Source organism: Cynara cardunculus, unplaced genomic scaffold (assembly GCF_001531365.2).
Source record: "Cynara cardunculus var. scolymus isolate 2C unplaced genomic scaffold, CcrdV1 Un_Scaffold_1460, whole genome shotgun sequence".
NCBI lineage: Eukaryota > Viridiplantae > Streptophyta > Magnoliopsida > Asterales > Asteraceae > Cynara > Cynara cardunculus.
Window position 1 is genome coordinate 41,400 of NW_020200771.1, and position 6,896 is coordinate 48,295.

At 34.5% G+C, this 6,896-nt stretch overlaps 1 long non-coding RNA gene across 1 annotated transcript; it reads right to left on the bottom strand.

The window, feature by feature from the left end:
- Window positions 1-617: 617 nt before the first annotated feature.
- Window positions 618-843, bottom strand: LOC112502457. Its single transcript, XR_003067694.1, has 2 exons — window positions 794-843; window positions 618-677 (listed from the first exon to the last, which is right to left on the bottom strand). It is a non-coding gene; the product is annotated as an uncharacterized LOC112502457 (long non-coding RNA).
- Between the last annotated feature and the right edge of the window lie 6,053 nt (window positions 844-6,896).

Sequence of the window (6,896 nt, forward strand, 5' to 3'; positions counted from 1 at the left end):
GCCTCTAATATGAACACCCCTGTGCTTGCTATAATGCACACAGCACCCTTGTGTCTGTTGTAATGTATGTACTTTGTTTATGTAATTAAGGACCACCATGCACCCTCCCCCCCCCCCCAAGAGTGATATGAAAAAATGACCTCTTCCTAGAACCACTTGTTGTAGCCTACAGAGCATAAAACATTTTTTAATGACCAGGTAAACATTATTGTTGTATCATCCATAAGGAATAATGGAAGGCTTACTTCTAGACTATCTACAAATTTTTTGTTCTCTTAAGAGTCTCGGAAGTGATGATAATAAGTTTATCAGGACATGTATAGATTGTGTACTCTTAGATTAGATCTAAGATTCTGGCTCATGACATGACACATTACCAAATATTGCACTTTCTTTGCGTATATGCCTCCTAAAAGTGTCAAAGACTCCAGATCCTGCTTACACTCACAGTTGAAGGAAGCAATTATTCAGGTAATGCAATTTCAAAATAACTTGCATCCTCTCACCCTTTTTCCTTTGAAGATATATAGATAGTCCAAGTTCAAAAGGTTCAAACCCCCCCCCCCCAACATGCTTACTTTTGTAACAAACCTAAAATCCATTCATCTTCATTAAGCCATAAACACAGTGGTAAGCACATTCTTGCATTCAAATGACGCCTTCAGCAACATCAAACCCTATAAACATCAATCAACAAACACATTACACAGTTCATTAATGGATTATGGCTGAATCTAGACTGCATTTTTTAGTAATACAATACAAATTAATATACAATACAAACAAAGCATACCTCTTCCACACCAAAAGGAACCAACTTTTCCTCGAGACCACCAATTTCTTTCACATTGAAGTTGTTGAGCACTGTGATGCTGGATATGGTGGACATGGGCTTTACCTCCAAATCATCCATAATCATATAAGTCACCACCCCCTTCACGAAACCACCGTCCTCTGCTGTCAACTTTTCTGCACTAGAACCAGCCACATAAGACAACCTTCTGTTTAACAGCTTATGACAAGAAGGACAACCAACAGTCAGATCATCAGCTACATATGAATGTAGTTTATCATAATAACTATTACTACAATCGTAAAACTTCTTAGCCATGGGAGCATCATCATTGGGTAGGAACAATAGTGGGAGCTGAGTCCCAACGTTAGCAATCTTTGGGTTCAAAACAGAGTTTTTGCTTTGATTTGGCTACATATAAGTATAGCTTAAATCACAATGATCCAATCAAGCCTATATAACAATGCCAAATGACAGGAAGTACAAGATGGTGGTGCATTCTCTGTGTTAGGTCCACTGGCACCAACATGTTATTAGATTAGTACATCAAAACATATGCTAATAAGCCAACCTCTGAAACTAAAAGTTATGTAATATGCCTATGAAATGTTTTTCTTGACTATGTTCATCAAATCTCCAAGCATCAAACAACTATGTCGGTTAACTCTTTATACTAAAATGTTGTCACCCTTTTTGTGGATGTCATTAATCATCATATGTTCACTCATTCAGAACATACAAGACTGTGCAAATTGCCTAAAAAGACTGTGCTGAAACAAAATTATGGTAAGTTTACAACTATTATGTGTTACTGTTATTTTTACTTGACTGAGGGTTGTTTGGTTCAGACAGGAATAAGAAGTTTTTATAGCTGTTAACAACCAAGTTAAACACAGTTGGAAGCTGAACCATAGAATGACTTTTAACTAGAATTGGAGGGGTGCGCCAGCCTTGGCAGCAGTGCAAAACCAAGGCGACACTCAAAGACCCCCAACATGCATACGAATTAGGTTGCATGCAAAATATGTGAAGATCTGGAATAGGATTGATTAAACTCAATTGGAACGAGTCTTTTTTCTACAACGATATGTTTTCCTTTGGGTTTCAGCAACTGGAATTCACTAAGGGGACGTTTATAAATATTTACCCGGTAAGTGTGGATCGGGTAACTTTCCTCACCTGATGCACATGGCAAGGGCTGAAAATCTTACCCGGTAAGAGCATGATAGGGATAAAGAGTCTTACCTGATTAATGATGTTGAGGACTCTTACCCAAGTAAGCGTTTACCGGGTAAATTGTTGCATACAATACTGTTTTAATATACTACAAAATCTTATCTGGTAAAATAGATTATAGTGTTGACTCCTACCGGTAAGTGCTTACCGGGTAAGTATTCGGGTAAACGGCCCCTAAGCTTCAATAGATATGTGTAAATGCTTACCGGGTAAGTATTCAGCTCAATTTTTTACCCATATGCCCTTCTCCAATTTTATGCTCTACTTTTTGCAAAATGTTTATCAATATATTACAGTGAAGGGTTGCAATAGTTTTTATGTTCTTTATGCCTGTTGTCTAGATTTTTTTGGGTCTTTTATGGTTATTGTAGTAGTTTTATTAATGATATGATATTATGTAAAACTGTAATTTACTAATGAGGGAATTTTTTTGATCAAAGAAGTCATCATAATTTGGTTTAAGTAGATCAAAGTTGGTAGCAGATCAGTGCATCACTGACCAAACATTATAGTGGTTTTGGGTTCTTGATTAGTTTTTGAAACAAGAAGATGCTTTTGTAAAATTAGGTACAAGTCATTCAAGCAAGTGTTTTAAATCAGGCCACCACCAAAAATTGGTGCTTACAGTTTTCCTTTTCTGTCCTCAGTCCTCTTCTTCCTTATTTCATATCTCTCTTGTGCCAAAACTACTTTGGGTATGATTCAGAGCTTCTTTTCCCTCTACTTAGGTTTTTCGTTCTCCATATGCAAATCAATAGGGTCGGTTTTATCACTTGGTTCAAAGGAGTAACAAGGTTGGCATGGTGGATTTGGGTCTGTTTTTTGTTGCTCGTAGCCACTTTAGTTGAAGTTAATTATGTTATGATCAGTTCCTACTTCTGCTACTGTATTAAAGATGGTCCATCATATCTTGTTTTGTAGTTGGAGCCATAGGGTGGTTTATCAAATTTGTTACTGTCTTCGGTATTATGATTGTGACAGTAGCTATATTGTTCATCATCAGGCTTGGTTTTGTCATTTGGAAAAATTTCAGCAGCCTTCTGGCCGTTTGTTTGCCGTCAATTCTTTTGGTTCTTGGATTTGGAGGGATAAGGACGATTTCTTTATGTTGGCTACTATTATGCTCATGTTCCAACAGTCCTATGCATCTGTTGGTTTTACAATCATTTGGTTCAAAGGAGTAATAAAGTTTGGGATTGTATTTGGTTGTTGCTAGCCATTTATATTAATTGGGGAACTAGATACCTATTAATAGTGATCAGAATTAATCCAATGCATAAGTTAACCAGGCCATAAAAGCAAAGGCATTACTTTCGAGTAATATACCCATCACCTGACTTTCCCTTCTCTGATAAGCTTCGGGATACAACTTCAGTAGCATAAAGTGAAGCAGCCACATATACATGGTGAATGGGACAAATATGAGTTGGTTTGATTATGATTGTTTGAAACAATGTGTAATTGTCGAAGCACCAATTTGGGAGTCTTACCTGAAGGTATCCATTATATATTTCATGCTATATTTGTAGTTTTTATTTGATATCTTTGTTAATTAAATTTTATGGCATGAAATAGGTACATAAAGCGGCGGCAAAATGGAAAAACAAAATATTTCCACATTTTGAAGACCTGTCTATTGTTTTTGGAAACGATAAAGCTCAAGGAAGTAGAGTTAGGGATGTGGTTGAGATGGAGGAGCAAGTGAATCTAGAAGAACAACAATCGGAGGACATGGAAAGTAGCAATAATGTACATAATGCTACAGATATATGAAGTGAAGAAGGTTCAAGTCGAGGTAGTAAGAAGAGGAAAACCTGAGTTGAGTTGGATTTAAATGTAAGCCAATGTAAATCTCTTATTTAAATGTATTTTTCCTTTATTGCAAATAGTTCCTTCGTTTGAATTGGAAGTTCATTGTTGGTTACTGATTTTATGTATTGCAGTTGAAAGTTCATTGTTGGAAGACTCAAGACTCAATTCAAGGTGATCCATTGACTGGTCTAGGTTTCCCACATACCCTTTCATTGAAGATTTTCATATTCTCCGGTACTCAATTTCCCACATACCCTTTCATTTATCTATACTATCTTATAAACCAGATTTTATAAACTGGAGTTTGCATCACTTTATGGAATGGTGGATGCTATGAGTTACGGACTGAGAAACACAAGGTTTGGCTTGAGAAAGTACTTGTCATTCAGACCTGTTGACGAGATCATGCCTTACCTTTTACAAAGAGTAGAAGAAAACAAAGGGTTGTTCTCATCTTCATATCTTGATCGATATCTGACGATGTAAGCCATCTATATAAATTAATAGTTGTTCTCTTTAAATATAGACTCTACCAGTAACACAGATAATGAATGGTGTTAATCAACTCAACAGATCTGCCACAACGGGTTCTGCATTTCAATTTGTGCTTCTGCCACCACTGCAGCAGCATCAACAACAGATTGGACAATCTCAGCAACAGTGCCCCTGCCTCAAGGAGCCTCTAGGTGTGTTCAGAGATCTAAGGTTTTCAATTAGGTATTAGAAATCATGTCTTTTACTTAATTATGGACATCTTTTGGGTTGTCCATCCTCTTATGTGAGTTGTATTTGGTTTCATCTGATACCACCACCCCAAAAGTTATAGTTGTTGTTTGCACACAATTCAGATTTGTTACATTAATATCATAGTAAATGTATAATTATTTTCTCATCTTCTTTATYTGTCACTTCTGTACTGTATGCCATTAGCTAGCAGGAATCATTATAATCTCTTTTTTCAATCTTTTTGTATGCAATTAGCAATTTAGCAGGAGTGGTTTTGCATTTTAAATGGATCATGTTGCTTTTTGTTTATGGAAGTTTGTTTTGTTCTTTGCCTGTCAAGACAGTTTAAAGCTTTCTTTGTACAACTTCATATTCAAATAAATAACCAGAGTAGTAAACTATGACTTGTAGCTCTTCAATAACATCAAAGATTATGCAACATGATGCAAAATGCTTCTTTTTTATTCTCTGTATTTAGGAAGCATTTTCATCATTAGGAAGTTTGTGGGTATTGGCAAATTGTACTTTATCTTTCTTTGCATTTATAGTTTCATGAAGTTGATGCTGGAAGATTTGTCTACTGTAAAAACTTGGGTTTAACTAAGGGGCCATTTACTAAACGCTTACCTGGGTGAGCTCTTGCCAAATAACATTACCTCACCGGATGAATATGTAAAAGACCAAGAATCTTACCCGGTAAGAGCAAGACGAGGACCAAGAGTCATACCCGGTAAGTGAGGGCGGCGACTCTTACCACGGTAAGCGCTTACCGGGTAAATTGTTGCATGCGATGCCGTTTTGGTGGATTAAAATCTTTCCCGATAAGTAAATAATATTGTTAAATTTTACCGATAAGCACTTATCGGGTAAACGTTTGGTAAATGGCCCCTAAGATATTCATTGCTCTAGCCTCTATGAATCCCTTTAAATAGGATGCGTGCATCACGGGACAAGATTAAAACAAAAATAAAGAGTACCTGAAAGCTTTATGTTAATTAGTTGATTAATGTGTATAAACGTAAAGTGTAAATAATGTAGTGTCGTCCATAACTAATTGCTACTAAAACTCAAGTTAAGACATAACTATGTATGACATGCCATAATTCAACATGAAGTTCTCGTTGGAGGATTTATCATCATACTCAAAACTTGATTGTGCACAAGTACGATAATTGACTTCTAGGTGCTTCTTTTTGTCTGGGTATATGCATTGCAGACTAATTACAATGATATAGTTGCATACGTTGCTTACTTTCATGCTTTTTCCTTGAAATTGAAATCAAGTTTTGCATATTTTTAAAGTGAAAACCATCACAAAAACTTTATACGAAATATTTGGATTGTTATTGAGATGATTCTGAAATTTGTTTGTTTAAATGATTAGGAAGTGACAAGACAAAACAAATAGGTTCCACAAATGAGAATGTAGATACAATTTTTTTCATCGATAATTTGTTTATAAGAAATATGTTGGATTTTAAATATATTGGATTTTAAACTGTCATACAATTTTTTTCATCGATAGACTGTAATTGGAACCATAACTCTTATTTACTCAAATTGTATTAATATGTAAAGACCAAGTGTAACTCATATCATCGTTAAATCTTTTCTTATAAAACCAGTGAAACTTTAAAATCGTTCAAATTCACGGCTCCCGCCGCATTGCACGGGTACACAACTAGTAATATAGTATAGATAGATATTTGGTTTAATAATATAATTTTCTTATAAAGATAATAATTAATTATTTTGTTAGAACTCGATAATTATCCTAATTATATTTTAGATTTTTTATATTTTAAAATGAGATGTTTATCCTCTATTTGATTATGTTTACCCGTAGTTAGTTACACGAATTCAAACATGGAGCTTTAATATGTTGTACTTGTGCATAATTAACTTGTAATTTGAAATTTTAAGTAATATGCATCAATGTACAGTACTTCATGTATAAAAAATAGTTTTTAAGAGTTTTTGTCAAATGCTTTATAATATAGTATAGATTAATTTTATTTACAAGAATATTTTATATGTAGCTGCATTGCAGCGAATACAAAACTTGTATCTATATATGTATATAAAATCTTCATAAAAACAAATATTTATCTCATTAAAAATAAAAATAGAAGCCAAATATATGTTGCCAAGACGACAATCGACAACAACAATATAGATTTGCTCTAAATTTGTCATCGGTTTAATTCTCCTCAGAAGCACTAATAAGAGGTTTTCTCGACCGTTAATTAAGAAAACACACACACACACACACACACACATATATATATATATATATATGTAAATAAATGTATTTATGCATGATATAATC